General features: G+C 43.5%; 1 long non-coding RNA gene across 3 annotated transcripts in view; it reads right to left on the bottom strand.

Moving 5' to 3' along the window:
* LOC149119624 (uncharacterized) overlaps positions 1-25,331 on the bottom strand; it is a 29,897-nt gene that overhangs the window by 1,090 nt on the left and 3,476 nt on the right. The window contains exons 1-2 of one of the 3 annotated variants that reach the window (XR_016227622.1): positions 16,080-16,210; positions 9,878-10,001 (exon numbers count right to left, since the gene is read on the bottom strand). This is a non-coding gene — a long non-coding RNA (uncharacterized LOC149119624). Of the gene's footprint in view, positions 1-9,877; positions 10,002-15,270; positions 15,381-16,079; positions 16,211-25,331 lie in introns of those variants that run through there. The other 2 variants (XR_016227624.1, XR_016227623.1) reach the window with 2 other exon arrangements.

Here is a 25,331-nt window from a genome sequence, read left to right as displayed (position 1 = left end):
ACACAATTTGGAGCTTGTTAAAAATGAATACTCTCAGATTGCAGCACAGATCTACTGAATTAGAACCTGCATTTCAGCTGGTGCTGCGGCTCACTAGGCTAATCCTCTGCCTGAGGCGCCAGCACACCAGGTTCTAGTCCCGGTCAGGGCGCTGGATTCTGTCCCGGTTGCCCCTCTTCCAGGTCAGCTCTCTGCTGTGGCCCGGGAAGTGCAGTGGAGGATGGCCCAAGTCCTTGGGCTCTGCACCCGCATGGGAGACCAGGAGAAGCACCTGGCTCCTGGCTTCGGATCAGCGCAGTGCGCCGGCCGCAGCGCACCGGCCGTGGCGGCCATTGGAGGGTGAACCAACGGCAAAAGGAAGACCTTTCTCTCTCTCTCTCTCACTATCCACTCTGCCTGTCAAAATAAATAAATAAATAAATAAATGAATGAATAAAACCTGCATTTCAACAAGATACCAAGGTGATTTGATTCCAGTAGAGATTAAAGTTTGGAAAGCACTATAAAGTGCTGGATAGCAAATATTTTAGGCTTTGTGAGCCATGCAGTCTCTGTCATAACTATTCAACTGTTGTAACATATAAGCAGCCATAAATATATAATTTTCACACATCACAAAATATTATTATTCTATTTTTCCAACCATTTGAATATGTAAAAGTCACTCTCAGCTTGAGCACCATGTGCATCCAGGCAGTGGGCCAGACTTGTTCTAGAGCCATGCTACGCCAAGAATGTTAAGCCATGGTTTGGCTTAGAATACCAAGAAAAAGGCCGGCACCGCGGCTCACTGGGCTAATCCTCTGCCTTGCAGCGCCGGCACGCCAGGTTCTAGTCCCGGTTGGGGCGCCGGATTCTGTCCCGGTTGCCCCTCTTCCAGGCCAGCTCTCTGCTGTGGCCACGGAGTGCAGTGGAGGATGGCCCAGGTGCTTGGGCCCTGCACCCCATGGGAGACCAGGAGAAGCACCTGGCTCCTGCCATCGGATCAGCATGGTGCACCGGCCGTGGCGGCCATTGGAGGGTGAACCAACGGCAAAAGGAAGACCTTTCTCTCTGTCTCTCTCTCTCACTGTCCACTCTGCCTGTCAAAAAAAAAAAAAGAATACCAAGAAAAAGCAAAGGTTGTGAATATTTAAATGTTATTTTTTTCTCTTTTTAAAAAGATTTATTCATTTATTAAAAAGGCAGAGTGAGGGAGAGATAGATAGATAGATGTATCTTTTATCTTATGATTCACTCCCTTAATGCCTGCAGAAATGCCTGCTCAAAGCCAGAATCCAGGAACTCCATCCAATTCTCCTACATGGGTGGCAGGGAACTACATACTTGGCCCATTAATCAGAAGTACAAAGTAGCTGGGACTTAAACTAGGCACTCTGACATGGCATATGGACACTTAAATATTATTTTTTAAAGATGTATTTATTTGAGAAGCAGAATTAGAGAGAAAGAGGGAGACACACGTGTGTGCACACGCTCACACACACACACACACACACAGAGAGAATTTTCTTTTTTTTTTTTTTTTTGACAGGCAGAGTGGACAGTGAGAGAGAGAGACAGAGAGAGAAAGGTCTTCCTTTTTGCCGTTGGTTCACCCTCCAATGGCCGCCGCTGCAGCCGGCGCACCGCGCTGATCCGATGGCAGGATCCAGGATCCAGGTGCTTTTCCTGGTCTCCCATGGGGTGCAGGGCCCAAGCACCTGGGCCATCCTCCACTGCACTCCCTGGCCATAGCAGAGAGCTGGCCTGGAAGAGGGGCAACCGGGACAGAATCCGGCGCCCCAACCGGGACTAGAACCCGGTGTGCCGGCACCGCAAGGTGGAGGATTAGCCTATTGAGCCACGGCGCCGGCTGAGAGAGAGAATTTTCCATCCACTGGTTCACTCCCCAAATGGCTGCAACTTGCAGAGCTGGGCCAATCCAAAGCCAAGAGCCAGGATCTTCTTCCAAGTCTCCCACGTGGGTGCAGGGGCCCAAGGACTTGAGCTATCTTCCACTGCTTTCCCAGGCCATCAGCAGAAAGCTGGATGGGCAGTGGAGCATCCAAGACTCAAACCATTGTCCATATTAGAGGCTAGCACTACAGGCAGAGGCTTTACCTACTACTCCACAGTGGTGGCCCCTAAATGTTATTTTTTTTGTTCTTGTCACATTGTTTTCTCTCATATGTTCTGTGCATGTGCATGCACGCACCCACGCGCGTGCACACACACACACACACACAATCAACCTGTACCACAATAATTTTGGTGTCCACCCTGTTTCTTTGTTGCAGCATGCTATACAATCCTATTTCTGGAATGCAGTCAGAGTCTAGGAGAGTTTTAGGCATGCTCAGGAGAACTGACAGGACAAATACTATTACCAAACCTTGGCCAGAATGCACCATACAGCAGCAGGGGTGGGAGCATCCAAATGAGGAAACTACTGTTGCTCTACTAGCACCATATCCACACCAACTGGCACGGTGGTAAACGTGATGACCTAGTCCCAGAATAGGTCTTAGAAATCTGAGTCTTAGAAATTATAAACTATGTTGCCTTCAGAGGAAGAATGAGATATTTGGCTGGGATCCCAAATCCCTGAAACTGGCCACAGATTCCTACATGTCTTGAGTGCCAAATGCAGTCACTCCAGGTTCCCTCATGTCCCTTGAAGGCCACATGCAGAGGGTCATTCCAGGCAAATGCATGCTACTGTAGGGACTTTGACCCCAAACACTCGTATGATATCCTACTATGATAAATGCAATTGGATCAAGTATAAGCCCAGGGATCTAATTTTACCCTGTTAGCTTATGGTCTAGAAGACTTTTCCACATTGACTGTATATTGGAATTACTTAGGAAGATTTTTCAAATGTTGATGCCTAGAACCCACTCCTACAGATACCACTGTAATTATTCTGGGATATGGGAGGTTTTTGTGTGTGTTTGCTTGTTTTTAAATATTTATTTATTTATTTATTTACTTGAAAGGCAGAGTTATACAGTGAGAGGGAGTTACAGAGAGAGAGATCTTCCATCCTCTGGTTCACTGCTCAAGTGATGGCATTGGCCAAGGATGGGCCAGGCTGAAGCCAGGAGCCTGGAAATTCACCTGGGTCTCCCATGTGGGTACAAAGCCCCAAGGAGTTGGACCATCTTCTGCTGCTTTCCCAGGCATGTTAGCAGGGAGCTGGATTGGACACAGAGCTGCCAGGACTCAAATCAGTACATATGGGATGAAGGCACTAGAGGAACCAGATTAACCCACTGTTACACAATGCTGGCACCAAAATGGGAGTTTTAAATGCTTCTCAGGTGATTCTGATGAGCAACCAAGTTGAGAACCAATGATTTTTAATTATTGTGATGCATAGGAACTCTGTGTGAATTTTGTCAAAATGAAGATTCTAATCCCATAAATCTGGGGCAGGAGTTCAGATTCTGCATGTCTAACAGGTTCTCTGGTGATAACAGTGTTGCCATTTGGTGGAAAACTTTAAAAAACAATTTTTTAAATTGTGCATTTATTATTTCTTTTCTTTTTCTTTTTTTTTTTTTTTTTTTTTTGAGAGAGAGAAAGAAATATCTTCCATTGGTGGCTCACTTTCCAAATACCCACAACAGCGAGAGCTGGGCCAGGCTGAAGCCAGGATCAAGGAACCTAATCTAGGTTTACGACATGACAGGAATTCAAATACTTGAGCCATCACCTGTTGTCTCCCAGGATGAATATCAGCAGGAAACTGAATCAGAAAAAAAAAGTCAGACTCGAACTGAGGCATTCCAATATGGGATAAAGGAGTCCCAAATAGCATTTTAGTTGCTGCACCAAACATCCACCTCCTGCAGATAACATTTTAGCAAGCAAGGATGTAGGCACACAATTTTTTAAAAAAGATTTATTCATTTATTTGAAAGATGGAGTTACAGAGAGGGAGAGGCAGAGGCAGAGAGAGAGGTCATTCACTGGTTCACTCCCCAAATGGCTGAAATGGCTGAAGCTGGGCTAATCCAAAGCCAAGAGCCAGGAGCTTTTTCACATGGGTGCAGAGACCCAAGGACTTGGGCTATCTTCTGCTACTTTTGCTGCTTTCCCAGGCATGTTAGCAGGGAGCTGGATCAGAAGTGGAACAGACAGTTCCCTAACTGGCCGCCAATATAGGATGCCAGAGCTGCAGGCCATGGTTTAACCCACTACATCACAGTGCCAGCCCCTAGGCACACAATTTGATTCAGTCGGTCTGCGATTAAGCATCATGAAAAGAAAATAGGGAGGAAAGTTAATGCTGGCTATCTGTAGCTTCAAATTTCTTTTTGGTAGCAAAGGAATAATGTGGTAATGCAAGGTATTTGCAGTGCTAAATTGAAGTTTTTGAGGAGAGGAAATTGGTGCATTTTATATTGTTGGAATTGAATTCCTTGGATTATACTGATGCTATTATCCGGTACAATACAACTGAGCACAATTTGAGATGGGAAATAGAATACAGATGACTTCTTGGCATTGTTTGTAGTGTGGCATTGGAATTAGCTTAATTGAAGCAATGTCCTCATGCATTTAAGTGGTCTCTAAGGACAATTTCAGTGAGACGTTCATTGAAAGCCTTGAGAGACTGATGTAACCATCTATCTCTTTGGTCCCAGGCACAGTACCAACAACTGGAGAGACAGCTTTAATGGAGGTACAAGCAGGACTTTTCTGGTACACTGCTGATTGCCTCCCACAATGAGGACAGAAAAAAAAAGACCGTAGCTGACCGCAGGCCCTGCTGTTAGATCGAGTTTCACCAGGAAGCTAATAAAACACAGAGCATCAAACGTGGGGCTACCAGAATCCTTGATAGTGTGAAACTACTTCAAAAATCTGGGGGCAAATGAATTAATAATTAAGTTTATTTCGATTCAAGAATATTTTGAAATCGATGCATATGAAAAGGTCTTCAAAAAGTTCATGGAGAGTGAGCATTATGGAGCAATGGACTAAGCTGCTGCTTTGGGAGGCCTGCACGGTCTGTTGATCGAAGTGCCTGGTAACAAGTCCTACCTTTGCTTCTGTTCCAGCTTCCTGCTAATGCCTAACCTGGGTGACAGCAGATGACAGCTCAAGTACTTGGGTTGCTGCCACCTGGCTTCTAACCTCCACCTAATCCAGCCTTGGCTATTGGAGGCATTTGGAGAATTAACCAGCAGATGGAAGATCTGCCTTTCAAATAAATAAATTTTAAAAATGAACTTCTTTTCTCTAGAAGTGAACTTTTTTAAAAGTTCCTGGAAGGACCCTCAGCTTGTGACATCAGCATCCCATATTGGAGTGCTGTTTTAAATTCCAGCTATTCTGCTTCTAATTCAGTATTTTGCTCACATGCCTGGGAAGGCAGCAGAAGATGGCCCAAGGACTTGGGCCCCTGCCACCCATGTGGGAGACCAGATTGGCATTCCTGGCTCATGACACTGTCTTGGAGCACAGCTCACTGATGCGGCCATTTGGGGAGTGGACAAGTAGATAGAAGATCTTTCTCTCATCCTCCCTCCTTCCCTCACTCTCTCTCATTCAAATAAATATTTTTAAAAAAATGTTCATACAAAATGTGTATTTTTTAAAAAACTATGGATAGTTTCCTTTCTTTTTTCACCAAGACAAACTTATTCTTTAATTCCATTTTCACAAGCTTTTTGCACTCCCCAAGTATAGAGCAGTGCTTTGCTTTTTTTGTCTAGCACCTAAGTACTATGAAAGTACCAATAGATAGGAAGCCCTACATTCAGCAATGAGTTTGCATATGCTCAGGTCTTGGTAATCAGATTAAATGCTTATTGTGGAATTGACCCATGTGAGCTGACTTTAGTTATTTACAGTCTATTTAATTTCTTCCTTGCCTTCCCACATGATTCATCCCAGTTAAACGCCTTTAATGCCAAGTGCTTTAGAGAAAAATAAAGAAAGAGAAGAGGTCAATTTACTAAGTATGTGGGGGAAAAAAGGAAATGGTGTAAATTGTCCAAAGAACTGAGCATTCTTCAACTCAGGATAAGTGGCCTGTGGCAGCTTCAGTGCTAATGGCTCCACAGATCAGCTGAAGTTCCTCACATTTCCTATCTTTATAAAAGCCAGAAAAGTGAGTCTCAAGCCATCATTCATATCTGTTATAAAGACCCAGAGCTTTTAAAATGCCTAAACAATACCGTATACCTTGATCATCAGAGCAGAGTTATCATCTCCTTCATCTCTTCCCCACAAAGTAGAGACAAGAGTCAGTGAGACTTGTCTCTATTGACTTGTTTGCTCTGTCTTTTCATATTTTCTGCTCCTTTGTGTATTCAATTTGCACAGTGCACCCTTTTAGGAACCAGGAAAAGAAGAAGGTCTAATTATTATTGAGTTTGTGTTGGCTCATCTACTTTTTCCAACATAGGAAGACAAATGTGATAAATGAGAACATCCTTCTAACTGGTTCTTGCTGCCCAATACAAAGTTATCATTTGACGGCGCCGCGGCTCACTAGGCTAATCCTCCACCTGCGGCGCCGGCACCCCGGGTTCTAGTCTGGTCAGGGCGTCGGATTCTGTCCCGGTTGCTCCTCTTCCAGCCCAGCTCTCTGCTGTGGCCCAGGAGTGCAGTTGAGGATGGCCCAGGCCCTTGGGCCCTGCACCTGCATGGGAGACCAGGAGGAAGCACCTGGCTCCTGGCTTCGGATCAGTTCAGCGCCGGCCATAGCGGCTACTTGGGGGGTGAACCAACAGAAAAAGGAAGACCTTTCTCTCTCTATCTCTCTCTCTCTCTCTCTCTCTCTAACTCTGCCTGTCAAAAAATAAAAAAAAAAGTTATCAGAACATTAGTGGGACTTTTTACCTCTATTTTTCAAGAATAGAAAGATATCTGCAAAGAATTATTCCTAATACTCATATTTACACCTGCTTTATGTTTTACCCCAACAGCAAAAGTTAAAAGCTTACAAACTTATATTTAAGCAAATAACTTCTATAATGGTAATAAGAAGTGGTGTTTCAATAGATGGTAGTTCATAATCTTTATGACAAACAGTCCTTGTCCCTAAATAGGTAGTTGATTTTATTTCATGAGAACTTGTACAAGAAGTTTGTACACGGTATTATTCATCCATCAGGGGTATTTATGTAATATTCAGCCCAATATAGCATATTACAAGAGATATCCCTCTGATTATGGGAGGGCAAGGTAGGTCAGGATAAGCCATGATCTAGGCACAGAAACAGAGAACTCTGGGACTGGCACTGTGGCATAGTGGGCTAAGCCTCTGCCTGCAGTGCTGGCATGCTATATGGGCAGCAGTTCATGTCCTGGCCACTTCTCTTCCAATTCTATAAAGGTAGAATTTTTATCTAAACATATAATCATTCAACCAAAGCTCACATTTCTCTCATTATCATCCAGCTGTGGGTTTCTGACCCAATTTTTGCTAGTGATATATGAGCAGAAGGATATGGGTAACCTGCCAGTCATACTCTTCAAAGAAAAGGGTGATCCCTTTCTTTTCCCTTCATTCTGGAATGCAAATATTGCAGACAAAGCTAAAGCAGCCATTTTGAGTTGTAAGATGGGATCCCTGGGTTAAAGATGACAGAATAAGAGGTTGAAAGGAGAATTAGCCCCTTGACAGCTCAGATTCACACTTGAGAAAAACCACTTATACCTGATTCAAGTCACTGTTTATTCTTAGTTTTTATTATTTATTTATTTAAAGACTTGCTTATTTATTTGAAAGGCAGAGTTACAAAGAGAGAGGGAGATACGGAGAGACAGGAAGAGATCTTGCTTCTTCTGGTTCACTCCCCAAATGGCTGCAATGGCCACAACTGGGGCAGGCTGAAATCGAGAGCCAAGAGCTTCATCTAGATTTCCCATGTGGAAGACAGGGGTTCAAGCACTTGGGCCATCTTCTGCTGCTTTCCCAGGCACATTAACAGGGAGCTGGATTGCAAGTAGTGCAACCAGGACTCATAACAATGCACATATGAGATGCTGGTTTCACAGCCAGCAGCTTAACCCACTGTGCCATGATGCCCGTTCCCTTCTTATTTTTTTTAACTCTTTAACTGAGAGCTGGTGTGCGGCACAGTGGTTAAGCCACTCACAGACTGTGTCACTGGCATCCCATATTTGAGCACTGGTTCTTGGACCAGCAGCTTTGCTTCCAATTCACATTCCTGCTAATGAGCCTGGAAAAGCAGAAGTTGATGTCCCAGATACTTGGGTCCATGACACCCATAAGTGGTTGTGGAACAGTGGGCATTTTGGCAAGGTAGATTAAACTGCCACTTAGGATGCCAACAACCCTTACTGGAGTGCCAATTTAAGTCTCAGATACTATGCTTCTCATACAGCTTCCTGCTATGTGCCCACAAAGGCAGCAGAAGATGGCCCAACTACTTGGGCCTCTTCCACTCATGTGAAAGACCAGGATGTAGTTCTTAGATCCTGGATCCTGGCTTTGGCCTGGCCCAGTCCTGGCTGTTGTGGGAATTTGGGGAGAGAATCAGAGGATGGAAGATCTCTCTCTCTCTCTCTCTGCCTTTCAAATAAATCTTAAAAAAACAAAGATGACAAAATCCTTTGATGCCTTAAAGTATAGACCCACCACCTGGGTCTCCCTGATATGCATTCCTGCAGTCCCACTGGTATTTTTTAAATTTTTATTTAATAAATATAAATATTGCAAGTACAACTTTTGGATTATAGCGGTTTTTCCCTCCATAATCACCCTCCCACCCGTAAACCATCCCATCTCCTACTCCCTCTCCCACGCCATTCTTCATCAAGATTCATTTTTAATTATATTTATATACAGATCAACTCTATATTAACTAAAGATTTCAACAGTTTGCACCCACACAGACACACAAAGTATAAAGTACTGTTCAAATACTAGTTTTACCATTAATTTGCATGATCCTACATGGTGAGTAAGTGCACAGTGACTCCTGTTGTTGATTTAACAATTGACACTCTTATTTACGGCGTCAGTAATCGCCCAAGGCTCTTGTCATGAACTGCCAAGGCTATGGAAGCCTTTTGAGTTCACCAACTCCAATCTTATTTAGACAAGGCCATAGTCAAAGTGGAAGTTCTCTCCTCCCTTCAGAGAAAGGTACCTCCTTCTTTGATGGCCCCTTCTTTCTGCTGGATCTCACTCACAGATATCTTTCATTTAGGTCATCTTTTTTGCCACAGTGTCTTGGCTTTCCATGCCTGAGAAACTCTCATGGGCTCTTCAGTTAGATCTGAATGTCTTAAAGGCTGACTCTGAGGCCAGAGTTCTATTTAGGGCATCTGCCATTCTATGAGTCTGCTGTGTATCCCACGTCCCATGTTGGATCATTCTCCTTTTTAATTCTATCAGCTATTATTAGCAGACACTGGTCTTGTTTATGTGATCCCTTTGACATTTAATCCTATCTTCATGATCAATTATGAACTTAAACTGATCACTTTAACTAGCAGGATGGCATTGGTACATGCCAACTTAATGGGATTTGGAATCCCATGGCACGTTTCTAGTTCTACCATTAGGGGTAAGTCCGAGTGAGCGTCCCACTGGTATTTACAACATCCTAAGTAGGGGAAAGTGGAAGATAAAAGTGAGCCAGGCGAGGTCTCCTATTCGTAGTGGCCTGAGGCTTTGTACTTCAGCAGGTGAATATGAACATAGCTGTGCCTATTAGCATGAGCTATAACTATCAGGAAACAGGTTCCCCCTATCCTCACTGTATGGCCATGGCAGACTATTTAGCAGGTATAGCTAAGAAGCCAACTGGTTGCCTAGCCACATAAAAAGGCATCAGTTTTGCCAGATGGCTTCCAACTTCAGCTGATGAGCTGATTCATTGAGAACAGCATTGGAAAGCCTTACCTGGAATTATGTGCATCATATGAGATCTTCTGAGGACAGCACTAGGTTCAACAGTTAGAGCTCTGTCACTTATTGAGTGACTTATCTTCTCCCTTGGTCACTTATTGAGTGACTTATCTTCTCCCTTGGTAGAGAAGATAAAGTCTAAAATTACCAAGCAGCTGTGAAACCCACAGAGCAGGAAATAAAAAACCCTATATTCTCTGCTTCACCTGAAAAATACAGAGCCTGAATGTCCAAGAAGCTTCACATACATATGAGGAAGCCAGAAAACTTTGTTACTTTCCCAGTAAAGCACTCCTGCAAAAGTTTCAAGCACAGGCACAGATGCTGAGCCAGTGCCTGTAGTTATATGGACTGAAGCCTATGAATGAGCTGACCTGACCTTTGGTAGCTGGCTAATGAGCCTCATCCTTACACGGCAACCTTAACTTCAATGCCATGTTGTGCCTGACCTGGCAAATTCAAGAGGACTCAGAACTTCCACAAGTACAAGAGTGCCTTCCCCACTTGATAGCCAGGACTAGAGTGGATGCGATAGCAACAATACACTAGGGGGCACTATCAGGTTAGATGCAGGCAGGGCCTGAGGCAAAACAGCTACAGTGAAAAATCAAAGGGCTTTTCAAGAGGAGCCAAAATCATAATGAGGAAAAAGTTGCCAAGTGTCAAGTCTGAAAAGTCAGACACGTTCTTTTTTTTTTTTTTTTTTTTTTTTGACAGGCAGAGTGGACAGTGAGAGAGAGAGAGAGAGAGAAAGAGAAAGGTCTTCCTTTGCCGTTGGTTCACCCTCCAACGGCCGCCACGGCCGGCACACCGCACTGATCCGAAGGCAGGAGCCAGGTGCTTCTCCTGGTCTCCCATGGGGTGCAGGGCCCAAGCACTTGGGCCATCCTCCACTGCACTCCCTGGCCACAGCAGAGAGCTGGCCTGGAAGAGGGGCAGCCGGGACAGAATCCGGTGCCCTGACCGGGACTAGAACCCGGTGTGCCGGCGCCGCAAGGCAGAGGATTAGCCTAGTGAGCCGCGGCACCGGCCCGTGAGGCATGTTCTTAAGAGATTAAGGAACAGCTGTCAGTAGCCAGGCTGGTAAGAGCAGAATGAAATCTAATCAAGTTAGAATTGGTGAAAAGACCTAAAAGAAAACACCAAAATACTATCTTAAAGAAAACATCTAATTACTAGCAGAAGTCATTTCTGGGTACTGAGATTACCAGTGGTTTTTATTTTCTTCCCTTTGTGTTATCTGATTTTTTTTCTTTTTTAAAGATAGATTTATTTGTTTGAAAGTCAGAGTTAGAGAGAGGAAGAGAGAGAGAGAGAGAGAGAGAGAGAGAGAGAGAGAGAGAGAGATTGAAGGAGAGAGAGAGAGAACCTTCTATCTGCTGGTTCACTCCTCAGATGGCTACAACAGCCAGGGCTGGTTCAGGCTGAAGCCAGTAGCCAGGAACTCCATCCGGGTCTCCCACATATGTGGTAGGGTCTCATGTACTTGGGGCATCTTCCACTGCTTTCCCACGCCATTAGTAGGGAGCTGGATCAGAAGTGGAGCAGCTGGGACACAAACTGGTGCCCAAACGGGATGATGGTGTCACAGGTGGCTTTACTCAATACACTACAATGCCAGTCCCAGTATTTTTTTTCTAATGAGTGTGTATTTTTGTGTAATAAAATCTTTGGGTTTTTTTGTTTGTTTGTTTTAAATATGGAACTGGAGCAGATGCTGTGGCACAGCAAGTAAAGCCAAGCCACCGTTAACCCTGGTTTGAGTCCTGACTACTCCATTTCTAATACAAATCCCTGCTGATGCATCCTGGGAGGCAGCAGATAATGGCGCAAGTGCTTAGAACTCTGCTACTAATGTGGGAGACTCAGATGGAATTTCTGGCTCCTGGGTTTGTCCTGGCCCAGCCCTGGCTATTGTGGGAATTTGGGGAGTGAACTAGCAGATGGAAGATCCCTGTCTCTCTCCTTCTCTCTCTTTCTCTATGCCTTTCAAGTAGATAAAAATAAACAAACTTTAAAAAAAATGTAGGAGTACAACAATAATAGTGGCAAACACTTTTGGGCCCCATACTATATGCAAAGCATATGCATAGTGCTTTTTTGTACTGATTTATTTAATAATCTCATCAACCCCAGGAGGAAATTGTATTATTATTACCTCTGATTGTAGATGATTAAATAGAGAGGTTAAATTACTTGGCTAGTGCACACAGCCAGCAAGTTGGAAAGAAAGAGCTTGAATTCAGGCAGTCTTTCTCCAGAGTTCATACTAACAACAAAGTAATTTCCATTAAAGATAAAAGACTGACCTCATATGTTTCTCTCCTTTCCTTGTTGAGATCTCTTAAAGTGATAGTAAAGGAATGATGAAAGTAGAAGCCCGGAATAAAAAGAGGGTGATTTAGTGGTTATTAGTAGGTAAAATATTGCAATAAATTTCAGCAAACTGGAGAGCAGCTTAGAGGTATAATAATGCAGGGCAGAAGTAGCCACAGAACACACAAAAAGAAAGAGCTAAGGAGGTATGTATCCACCTTCATTCAGACAAACAAAAATAAACCAAGAAATGATTGGGTCTTAGGCCAAAAACAGCAGAGGACAGGCATATGCTGGAGCAAAGAATAGAAACTCAGTACATAAACATTTAACAAAGATGCCTAATCTCACCACTTCTATTCAATACAGCACTAGAAACCCTGGCCAGATAATCAGGAGAGAAAAAGAAGTAAAAGGCATCCAACTTAGAAAGGAAGAAGTAAAATTTTGCATGACATGATCTTATGTGCAAGTACAGAAAACCCTAAAAACTCCACCAGAAGTTGTAGAATAAAAAATTTAGGATATAAAAATCAGAAGTGCTTCAATATGCTAACAATAAACTATCCAACAAACAAACACATTTATGATAGTACTAATACTTAGAAATAAATTAAGAAGTAAAAGACCTGTAAAATGAAAATGATAAAACTTTCAAATAAAATGAAGATGCAAATGAAAAATATCTCATGATCATGAATTGAAAGAATTAATATTCTTTTTTTTACTTTTATTTAATGAATATAAATTTCCAAAGTACAGCTTATGGATTACAATGGCTTCCCCCCCCCCCATAACTTCCCTCCCCTTTCCCTCTCCCTCTCCCCTTCCATTCACATCAAGATTCATTTTCAATTCTCTTTATATACAGAAGATCAGTTTAGCATATATTAAGTAAAGATTTCAACAGTTTGCTCCCACATAGAAACACAAAGTGAAAAATACTGTTTGAGTACTAGTTATAGCATTAAATCACAATGTACAGCACATTAAGGACAGAGATCCTACATGAGGAGTAAGTGCACAGTGACTCCTGTTGTTGACTTAACAAATTGACACTCTTGTTTATTCTTAAAATGTCCATACTATCAAAATCAATATAAAGATTCAATACCATCGCTATCAAAATTCCAATGACATGTTTCAAACTAATAGAGAAAACAATTCTAGGGGCAGGTTTTTGGCCTAATAGTTAAGATGCCTGCATTCCATATGACATGCCTAGATTCAATTCCTTGCTCTTCCTCCTGAATCTAGCTTCCTACTAATGCAGATCCTGGGGGTTGTGGTGATGTTCCAAGTAACTGGTTTTCTGCTACCCACTTAGGAGAGCTAGATAGAGTCCAGTCACAATGAAGGGAACATTGAGGGTACTCCAGTGAACCAGTGGATGGGAACGCGCACTCTCTCTCTCTCTCTCTCTCTTTCTCTTTCAAATAAAAAATTAGGGGCCAGCATTTGGAATAACAGGTTAAGGTGCCACCTGTGATGCCAGCATCCCATATGGGCTCAGGTTCAAGACCTGCCTGCTCCACTTCTGATCCAGCTCCCTGCTAATGGTCTGGGAAAGCAGAGGAGGATGGCCCAAGTGTTTGAGTCCCTGCCACACACATGGAAGACCTGGAAGAAGCACCTGGCTACTGACTTCAGTCTGGCCCATCCCTTGCCATTGCAGCCATCTGGGGAGTGAAGCAGCAGATGGAAGATCTCTCTATCTCTCTCTCTCTCTCTCTCTCTCTCTCTCTCTGTCGTCCCCTCTCTGTAACTCTGCATTTCAAATCAATAAATAAATCTTTAAAAATCTAATTTTTATAGAATCACAAAATACTCCTGGCATTCTAGTATTTGATTTTAAAATATACCACAAATCTATAGTAATAGAAACAGCATGGAATAGGCATAATAACAGATATGCAGACCAATGGAACAAAGTGAGAGTCCAGAAATAAATCCACAAATTTATGGTCAGTTGATGCTCAGCAAAGGTTTCAACAATACACAATTGGGAAAGGACAATGAATAAATGGTTTAGGAAAACTGGATACTCACATGTAAAAGAATAAAAATGGGTCCTTTTCTCACAGCACATTCAAAAAAGAGCTCAAAATCGATTAAGTACTTAAACATAAAACCTGAAATTGTAAAACTAATAGAAGTAAACATATGGAAAAATCTCCATGACATTGATCTGGGAAATAAGTCTTTGGATATGACCCCAAAGGCACAGGCAACAAAAACAAAAATGGACAAATGGAACTGAATCAAACTAAAAAGCTTCTGCACAGCCAAGAAAATGATCAACTGAGTAAAAATATAACCTATGGAATAGAAGAAAATATTTGCAAACCATACATCTGGTAAGGGGTTAATATCCAAAATATGTAAGGAACTCAAACAATTCAATAGCAAGAAAACAAATAACCTGACTTGAAAGTGGACAAACTATCTGAACAGATACTTCTTCAAAAATGATATAAATGGTCAACAGGTATATGAAAAGGTATTCAACATCATTAATCACCCACGAAATGCAAACAAACTACAATGAGATATCATTTCATATCTGTTAAAATGGCTATTATCAAAAATATGAAAGAGGGGCTGGCATTTAGCACAGTGGTTAAGCCACCACTTGGGATACCTGTATCCCATATCAGAGTGCCTAATGTCAGTCCCTAATCCTCCACTTTTTTTTTTCCAGCTTCCTGGTAAGGGACACCCTGGGAGGCAACAGATGATGGCTCAAGTACTTGGGTCTCTGCCACCAATGTGGGAGACCCAGTTGAGTTCTGGGCTCCTGGCTTTCACTTGACCTAGCCCTGCCTTTTGTAAGCATTTGGGTAGTGGATCATCTGTTGGAAGGTCTCCCCCTCCCTTAGCTTTTCAAATAAAAATACAAATAAATAAATAGGGGCTGGCACTGTGGCATAGTGGGTTAGGCTGCCGTCTGCAGTGCCAGAATCCCATATGGGTCCCGGTTTGAGTCCCGGCTGCTCTACTTCTAATCCAGCTCCCTGCTAATGTGCATGGGAAAGCAGCAGAAAACTGCCCACGTCCTTGGGCTCCTGTACCCATGTGGGTGACCTGGAAGAAGCTCCTAGCTCCTGGCTCCTGGCTCCTGGCTCCTGGCTCCTGGCTCCTGGCTTTGGCGTGGCCCAGCCCCAGCCGTTGTGGCCATTTAGGGAGTGAACCAGCAGATGAAAGATCTCTGTCCCTCTCTCTGTCTCTCTGTAACTCTGCCTTTCAAATAAATAAAATAAATATTTTAAAAAAGAAATATAATGTAAAAAAGAATTTGACATGAGACTATCTGGAGATAGTGTTTTGAGTTGTGGGGATAGCAAGTGTAAAGGTTCTGAGTTAAAAGCAAGGAAGGAAGCCAGTGTAGCTAAAGCCAAGTGAGTGAGAAAAGAATGTAACGATATAAGGCCAGAGAATTAGTGAGGAGCAAAATCAATTAAGAGTCTGTTGGCTTGGATAGAATTAATAATAATTCAGGAAAGGTGAGGATAGAACAGAAACAGGGTTTGTTGAAAGAATTCTGGGCCCAAGGGCAATTTTTAATTTGTTTAAAAGGCAGCAAAACAGAAATGTCCCATCTGCTGTTTCACTCCCCAAATGTTCAAACAGCTAGGCCTGGGCCAGGCCGAAACCAGGAGTCACAGGAACTCAATCTAGGTGTCCCACATGGGTGGCAGGGACTAAACTACTTGAGTCATCACCTGCTACCTCTCAGATGTGCATTAGCAGGAAGCTGGAATGAAGCGCCAAGCCAGGATTTGAACTCAGACATGGAATGCAAGCATCCCAAGTGGCATTTTAACCACTCTGCTAAACACCTCCTTCCTGCCCCTGGGCCAACTCAGGCTCTAGGGTTCACCTCAGACACAGGGCCTTCTCCTTCTAGTCTTGATTCCTTCCTTTGTTCATTGATCTTCAGATACCCACTTCATTTTCCAAGCACTTACAGCCTCTGTCACAGATGAAGCCAAGGGCTTTAACTCAACTAGGAACACCTGCAAATCAACACGGACAAGGAATCTGAAAGCTGCCTGAAGCAGACAATCCAGAGTTTTCTCTTTTCTAAGCTAAGTCAGAGATTCAGAGAAGATTTCTGAAATTTAGCAGTTATTTAAATAGCTCTTTGTTGAAAGAGTTAAACTCTGGATCATCTTCCTGGTCTATGTGAAGAGCACAACCTCAAGGAGGTTTCTTTTTAAAAAAATGTTTATTTATTTGAAAGGCAGAGTTACAGAGTTGGGGGGGCACTGAGAGAGAGAGAGAGGTCTTCTATCTGCTGATTTACTCCCCCAAATGACCCCAATGGCTAGGGCTGGGCCAGGCCAAAGCCAGGAGCCAAGAGCTTCTTCTGGATTGCCCACATGGGTGCAGGGGCCCAAGCACTTGGGTCATCCTCTGATGCTTTTCCAGGTGCACTAGCGGAGCTGGATCGGAATTAGAGCAGCCAGGACTGGAACCAGCACTCTTATGGGATGCTGGTGTTGCAGGCAGCAGTTCAACCTGCTACACCACCATGCCAGCCCCTCAAATAGGTTTTAATAAAAGTGCTTGATAACTCAGAACAGAAGTGAAATGTAACCCTGTTTTGAGGGTGGAGAAGGGCACAGTACAGATGGGATTGAGTCATGTGTAATCCTAGGGTGTGGCACAGGAGGAAGTAGTGAGAAGAGGAAAGACCCAGACTGCAAGCAGCAATGTGGCTATTTTTGATACCAGTATTTGGTACTGGAGCTTGTTCAGTCAGAAGAAATAGAACAGCAGATCTGCATGATGGGTAGAACCCATTAGATCCCCCTCTAACAGACTCAGTTCTAGAAACTCTCTTGGAGAGAAAAAGAGCTTCAACTCTACATTGTTTCTAGCTCCTTGGAAGTGGCACTTGGAACTAAGTTATGGCTTCTTGGCCCTCTGGCTGCCTGAAAACTATATGAGAGTTAGGGGCTAGGTAAGGGAGCTACCTAGGGAGACCTGGCCTCAGGAATTACCCTAGTTTAAGAGAAACACCAGGAAGCTTATGAAAAGGATAAAGCAAAGGTGCAAACTGGTGATAACTGTCTGGAAGGTCTGAATGGTCTGAAGCCACTTATTGTTTGAACAGCATGTTTATTAAAAAAAAAAAAAAAACTTGCTGTTAGGACTTACTAGGCTGTTTGGGACAGAAATAGTTAACTTCATGCCTGGAAAATTGAGTCACAGTTAAAAGCGACCCTGAGGATGTCATGGTGAATTTTATGGCCTACAATTCTGCCTCTGACTCTCATTGTCACCTCTTTGTCCAGGACATCCTGGGCTGGTAAGGATATACGTCATAAATTGGTAACTTCTATAAATAACTGTCGGGGGGCATCCTGCCAAGTCAGGCCCACCTTATCACTGTGGACATGGGTCTCTGCGTGCATACACAACATTTACTCAGGCCAGGGTTATAAAAAGACAGCTGCCTGTCACCTGGTGGGGGATGAGCTTTCCCTCTGTCCTCTGCTTGCTGTCCAAGAGTACTTATTACCCTCCCTTTTCTCTGCTATCCTGTTTTCAAGAAACTCTTCTGCCTTAATCAGTTGCTTTTTCACCTTATTGAGGCAAAAGCCCTGAGAACCTAACAACATTTATTTTATTTATTTGAAAGGTAAAGTGACAGAGAGAGTGACAGCGAGAGAGAGAAAGAGAGAGCGAGAGCAAGAGAGAGAGAGAGAGGCAGATACTGAGAGATTTTCCATCTGCTGGTTCACTCCCCAAATGTCTGCAATCGCTCAGGCTGGGCCAGGTTAAAGCCAGGAACCTGGAACTTCATCTTGGACTTCCACATGAGTGGCAGACATCCAAGTATTTGGGCAATCTCCTGATGCTTTTCCAGGTGCATTAGTGGGAAACAGGATCAGAAGCAGAACAGCATGGACTCAAACCAGCAGCAGAGGAGCTCTGATATGGGATGCAGGTGTCACAAGTAGTGGCTTAACCTGCACCACAACACTGACCCCAGCCAGCTGGCTGAATATGATTACTTTCACATGGAATATGAATTATTTTATTATACCTGCTGTTCTAGAGGCAGTATGTGCGATGCTTAAGAATGCAGGGACTCTGTGATCAGATTCGCTGCTTGCATAGTGTGGTACTTACACACAGTCCTTGTTTCCTTGTCTATATATGAGGAAGATGATATTGTCAACTAGTATGGAGTTTGTAAAGATTTAAAGAAGTAATGTAATAAACTCTGCATGGCTGACATGGAAAACATTTGCTAGTTCCTTAGCTTGCAGTTCCTCTGTGAAGATTAACTCATTAAATTAAGGAAGTGACACAAGGGTAAATTTAGACCAAGCCTTCTACTTGCCCCTATAGTTAGTTAACACAGTTCACACATCTCAAAGATAGGCTCTATTCTTGAGAGCTTTGCAGGAAATCACAGGTCCCGATAAAACAAAGCAATACTCAGACTACTCTGAGATCCAGACTGGAACCCACCTTTGCCATTCCAAAGGAAACAGACTGGCCCCTATCAGTGACCAATCAAATGAGGGCTGTTTGTACCATGGGCCAATCAGAGGCCCACACACAAGCTGATCACCCATTGCTCATCCTCAATATTGAACTGTAAGATTTCCTACCTTTAATCCTTCAGGGAGTCCAGGAATTAAGCATTAAATGCTTGACTCCTTGTTCTGGACATTGCAAATATACTCTTTCTTTCACCACCCTAGTTGTCAGTGATTGGTTTACTGCGTCCTAGGCAAGGGGACCTAGCTTAGGAGGTTCTGAAGCAATTTTTTCCACCCAGTTTTGGGGGTGTTCTATTTAAATTACCCCATTCCAGCCTCATATTTACCAATCCTGCTTTCATCTCATAGCCTTTATCCTTGCATGGAATACTCTTCCCCTAAATATATACATGACTTGCTGCCTCATCTAATGTAGGTATTTTCTTTAATGTTGGTAAGGCACCCCACTTCCTTATGTAAAACTGTAAAGCTCCCCTAACTCTATTACAGCACTCCCTGCCTCTTTTCTCTGGTTCACTTATTTATTTTTTCTTGTCTTGGCATGTATCATCATGGGACACATGGTATGTTTTTAAAATTTTCTTTATTTATTTAGTTGAAAGGCAGAGCAACAGAGAGAGAAGGAGAGACAGAGTGAGAAAGAGAGATCTTCCAGCCACTGGTTCAGTCCCCAAATGACTGAAGCAGCCAGGCTGGGCCAGGAAGAAGCCAGGAGCCAAGAACTTCATACTGGTCTCCCACACTGGCTAAAGAGGCTCAAGTACCCTGGCTGTCCTCTGCTGCTCTCCCATGTACACTAGTATACTACTGGATAGCAACTAGAAACAGTGCTCCAATAAGGAATGTTGACATCACCTCCCATGTACACTAGTATGCTACTGGATAGCAAGTAGAAACAGTGCTCTGTTACAGTTTGAAAAAGCCCACCGCCCGAGGAACGACTCTGTGGGGAGCAATCCGGACTAGACTGAGTTACTGGAATTAAGACTTATTCTATGCATCTGCTCTCCCACAATATGGCGCTGGGAGAGAAGTAAACAGCTTCCGCACAGCTGCCTCCAGTTCAACTAATAAACTGTAGGACTTGCTATTGATTGGAGGAGAGCAGCGTACTCGGCGTGTGGGCAGCCGAGTTAGGATTGGCGGAGGAGGACTATAAAGGAGGAGAGAGACGGCATGCACCAGGAACATCTATGGGGAACATCTAAGGGGAACACTTGTGCAGCCCCCGAGAAGAGCCGGCCGGCGGTGTGCCGCTCCCCTGCGGAAGTGGGGAAAGCGGCCAGGGGGAACTGCCCTTCCACGGAGGTGGAAGGGATAGTAGCCAACCCGGGAAGAACCAGCAGCAAACCCGGGGAGGGCCGAGCAGACGAAAGAACAGCGCAGGGTCCTGTGTCGTTCCTCCACGAAGAGGGGGAGCGACACGACTCCAAGAGACTTTTCTCTCATGCAACCAGCAAAGGGTTAAAGATTTATTGATTATCCAGCATGCTGGGGCTGTCTGATCATACATGAACAGAGCAGCCCCGAATAACCAAAGGTTAGGGTTTATAAAGGCAAAAACCGCAAAACCGGGAAGGGGGGAATACATGGTTGCTATGCACGGTTGCTATACACAGTTGCTAAAATCAAAAGAGAGTACATAAAATCAAAAGAGAGTATATGGTTACTGGGGTCAACATAACCTAAAACCTAAGTGAAATTAATATTTATCATAATCTTGACAATACCAGTTACAATATTACAATTAGCAATTAGGACTTGACATTAATGTAAGACACAGACAAATCACGTCTTTATTATTAGCCCAGGTAACCCAAGTGCAACCTTTCTACTTTTAAGCTTGAGCAATCATGCTAGGGGGTTTTTGTGCTCTGCCAAGGGTGATGTAGTGCACTGCTATTGTCCGACTATTTGAGATCATAGTTTCAGACCAGAGTCTCACAGTGGGGGGGTGCTTTCCCAGAATGCAGTCTCAAGTGCTCCAAAATGGAGTCCCTACTGCCAAGGTGCTACTCTGTCTTATTTTTTACAGCTGTACCAGGAAGGTTTAAACCTGTAAGCTTAAGCTTTAACTCTTCAGCTCCAATAAGGAATGTTGACATCACAAGGAACTTCTTAACATGCTGTGCCACAATGCCAGCCCCTGAACACCTTATATTTTATTTATTTTGTATATTATCTGTCAGACTAAAATGTGAGCTTCATGAGATGAGGGAGTTTTTTTTTTTTTCTATTTTGCTTGCTGTTGTGTTGTCAGTGATCAGAAGAAAGCTCCAAACAGCAGGCACTCAGTAAATATTTGAATGAATGTACCATCTAACATCCCTTAGTACATTGTACTATAATTTATCTGTTCACAGTAGGTACATAGAAGGTACTCAAAAACATTTCTTGAATGGGTGAATGAATAAAAGTCTTTCATAAACTATAAAAGCCTTTTAAACTATAAAGCACTCCAACAGTGCTTGATCACCAGGAAACAATTACCCTGTTCCCCTCTTGGTCACAAGGAGGAGGCTGTTTGCTGCTCCCCCTAAGATCTACCTCTACCCTTTCCACAAGAGCACTTTGTTCTGGTCCCTCTCCCTGCCACCTCAAAATCAGTTTAAGACTTTGCTGTAACTGGCACTTTAAAGTCAAGTTAATTGTTAACCATATGGAAGCTCAGTCTGCTACCTCCTTCTTCCAAGTACCAGCCTGAACATGGAAGACTTTTTTTAAGTGAGTACACAGGTATTTTTTTTAAAGATTGATTTATTTATTTGAAAGGCAGAGTTACAGAGAGGGAGAGAGAGAGAGAGAGAGAGAGAGAGAGAGAGGTCTTCCATCCACTGGTTCACTCCCCAGATTGCCACAATGGCCAGAACTGTGCCAATCCAAAGCCAGGAGCCAGGAGCTTCCTTCAGGTCTCCCATGCGGGTGCAGGGACCCAAGCACTTGGGCCATCTTCCACTGCTTTCTCAGGCCACAGCAGAGAGCTGGATCGGAAGTGGAACAGCCAGGACTTGAACCAGTATGCAAATTGGATGCCAGCACTGCAGGTGGAGGCTTTACCTGTTATGCCACAGTGCCGGCCCCATGACTCTATCTTAATCCCCATTCCATAGCTGACCTAATACCTACAACACTTTATATTTTCCAAAGCATATTGCGACCATTCTTTCATTGGATCTCCATACCAACCCTGCAAGTATCAACATCTCCATATTCTAGGTGAAAAGCCAGAGGCCCATAGAGGTGACTGACTAGTCCAGGGTCTGTCATAGATAATTCAGGGCTGGGATTCAGATTTCAGACTTTTGCTCCCTTTAAATGCATTTATAGACAATCTGACAAGAAAATAAACTCATGAACAATATGCTAAGTGAAATGAGACCCAAAAAAGACAAATATTACGTGTTTCGTGTTTTCTCTTAGTTTTAGTAGTAAATAGTATAAAAATTGTGCACATTCCATATCATTCACTATATAATTATAAATAATGCTTCACAGATTTACCCCATGTAAATGACAATGTACTCTTATTTCACAAGTTAAAAAAGAGACTGGGGAATATCAAGGACTCTTGGGATACTAATAATGCTCTGTTCTTTAAAAAAATTATCTTGTTTCTTTGAAAGGCAGTTACAGAGAGAGCAGGAGACACACACACACACACACAGAGAGAGAGAGAGAGAGAGAGAGAGAGGGAGGGAGGGAGAGAGAGAGAGAGAGAGAGAGAGAGAGATCTTTCATCCATTGGTTCACTTCCCAGATGGTCAGGAGCTTCATTCAGGTCTCCCATGTGGGTTCAGTGGCTCAAGCATTTGAACCATCTTCCGCTGATTTCCCAGGCATATTAGCAGGTTGCTGGATTAGAAGTAGAGCAACTAGGACATGAATCAGTGCCTATATGGAATTCCAGCATCACAGGCAGTGGCTTTACTGGCTAAGCCACAGTGCTGAACCCAAATGCTTTGTTCTTAATTTGGGTGTTGGTTATACTAGTGATAAGATGATCAAAAATCTCACTTGTCTGTACACTTATGCATTTCTTTGTATACAGTGTTTCAATAAAATGTTTTTTGAAAAAAGAAAATAAACATGAGAAATAAAAAACGTACAACTTGAAAGATTCTTAATAATCAGAATGATATGGGGGGTGGAGCTGTGGCATAGCAGGTAGGGCCACCACCTGCAGTGCCGGCATCCCATATGGGCACCGGTTCCAGTCCTGGTTGCTCAACTTTAGATTCAGCTCTCTGATGTAGCCTGAGAAAGCAGTGGAAGATGGCCCAAGTCCTTGGGCCTCTGCACCCGCATGGAAGACCTGGAAGAGGCTCCTGGCTCCTGGCTTCGGATTGGCCCAGCTCTGGCTGTTGTGGCCATTTGGGAAGTGAACAGTGGATGGAAGACCTCTATGTCTCTCTCTCTCTCTGCCTCTCTCTCTCTGTAACTCTGCCTTTCAAATAATAAATAAATAAATCTTAAAAATAAGAATGATATGGAAGAACTTGGCAGCAAAATTAGGAAAAGTAGAGCTAAAATATTTTTTCTCACAGTTTCTTCAGTAGCCCTGCATTTTAACCCCACCCCCTTACCTGTCAATCTAATTCATCCACTGTTCCATAATACACCTGTGTTTCATCTGGGACCAGGAAGGAAGAGACGCCAAGATGGCCATGTGGAAGTTAAACTCTATGTGGAAGAACCATGAAACTCCCAGAAAGCATCACACAGCCCTATTGCGTATTCAATTAGGGTACCCCCCACCTCATAAAAGGGACTGAAAACATGGGAGCAGCCCCTATTTCCTTTGATTTCCACGCTTATGAGTCCTTCTCTGTCCTCCTCCCATGCTGTCTCCTCATAGGCAACACTCTGGCCCACTCATGAGTAGTGCAGTTGCCCACACTCATACATGAAAGTATATTCACTCTGTCTCTTTCAAATAAATCCTGCTCTCGTTTGTACACTGTATTTATGCCTCTGCTTTGAATTCTTATCTCAAGGAGGTAAGAACTTGGAATAAAAATTGAGATACGTATTCCCATAACAATAGTATGCACATTTGGTCTGGGTTAATGAGGAAGGACATCACTCATAGGCAGTTTTTCCACTGAACTATACCATTAATTGTATCTACCATTCACTTAGCATGGAGGTCACTCTGTGCATAATCATTGATTACAGGGCTGGTATTGTGGCACAATGGGTTAAGTTGCCACTTATAAAGTCATCTCATATTACATTACAAGTCCTGGCTGCTCCACTTCCAATCCGGTTCTCTAATATTCCTATGAAAGAAAGCAGCAACAGATTTACCAGTACTTGGGCCCTTGAAAGACGTGTAGGAGACCAGGATGGAGGCCTGGGCTCCTGATTTCAGGGGGCCAGCCCCAGCCATTGTGGCCATTTGGAGAGTGAACAACAGATAGAAGATCTCTCTCTCCCTCTCTTAAAGATTTATTTATTTATTCAAAAGTCAGAGTTTACACAGAGAGAGGAGAGGCAGAGAGAGAGAATCTTCCATCTGATGGTTCACTCCCCAATTGGCCGCAACGGCCAGAGCTGTGTCGATCCGAAGCCAAGAGGCAGGAGCTTCTTCCAGGTCTCCCAAGTAGGTGCAAGGGCCCAAGGACTTGAACCATCATCTACTGCTTTCCCAGGCCACAGCAGACAGCTGGATCGGAAGTGGAGCAGCCGTGTCTCAAACTGGTGCCCATATGGGATGCTGGCGCTTCAGGCCAGGGCATTAACCTGCTGCGCCACAGCGCTGGCCCCTCTCTCTTTCTCACTGTTTTTCCCTCTCTCCGTCACTCTGCATTTTCAAGTAAATAAACAAATATATCTTAAAAAAGAATTAATTACTAGGTAAATAAACAAAGAGATATTAAAAAAATAATTAATTACTAGGGCCAGAGTCATGGCACAGCAAGTTAGGCTACCATCTGTGACACCCGACATCCCATATGGACATAGGTTCGAATCCCACCTGTTCCACTTCCATTCCTGCTCTTTGCTAATGTACCTGGGAAAGCAGCAGATGATATCCCAAGTGCTTGGGACCTTGCCACCCACATGAGAGACCTAGATGTAGTTATAGGCTCGTGACTTCAGCCCGGCCCAACCCAGACCATTGTGGCCATTTGGTCAGCAGATGGAATATTTCTCTGTCTCTGTCTATCCTTCTCTCCACATAATTTTGCCTTTAAAATAAATAAGTAAGGATGTTCTAAGTAATTAATTACATAAAGCCTCAAACCCTTACATACCTAAGGGTTTCCTGAAGTGAGAACTCCGCTTTGTCTGCCTCAAGGCAAGGAAGTTAGTGACTGGTGCTGGGGTTTGGGGGAGGACCAGGACAGAGTAATCATCAACAACCTGCCTTCATACTCTACTCATTTAAACTATTGGGAAACCAAGGAAGAAGCTTAGCTATAAAACTCATTCCTTCAACCATAATTTGTTTTTTAAAGATTTATTTATTTTATTTGAAAGGCAGAGTTACAGAGAGGCAGAGGCAGAGAGAGAGAGAGAGAGAGAGAGAGATCTTCCATTCAGTTGTTCGCTCCCCAGATGGCTGCAATGGCTGGAGCTGTGCCGATCCAAAGCCAGGCCAGGAGTTT

This window comes from Oryctolagus cuniculus, chromosome X, assembly GCF_051225735.1.
Source record: "Oryctolagus cuniculus isolate XC-2025 breed Fujian yellow rabbit chromosome X, ASM5122573v1, whole genome shotgun sequence".
Lineage (NCBI taxonomy): Eukaryota > Metazoa > Chordata > Mammalia > Lagomorpha > Leporidae > Oryctolagus > Oryctolagus cuniculus.
Note: the sequence above shows the minus strand (reverse complement) of the source record. Positions and strands in the feature narration are given on the sequence as shown.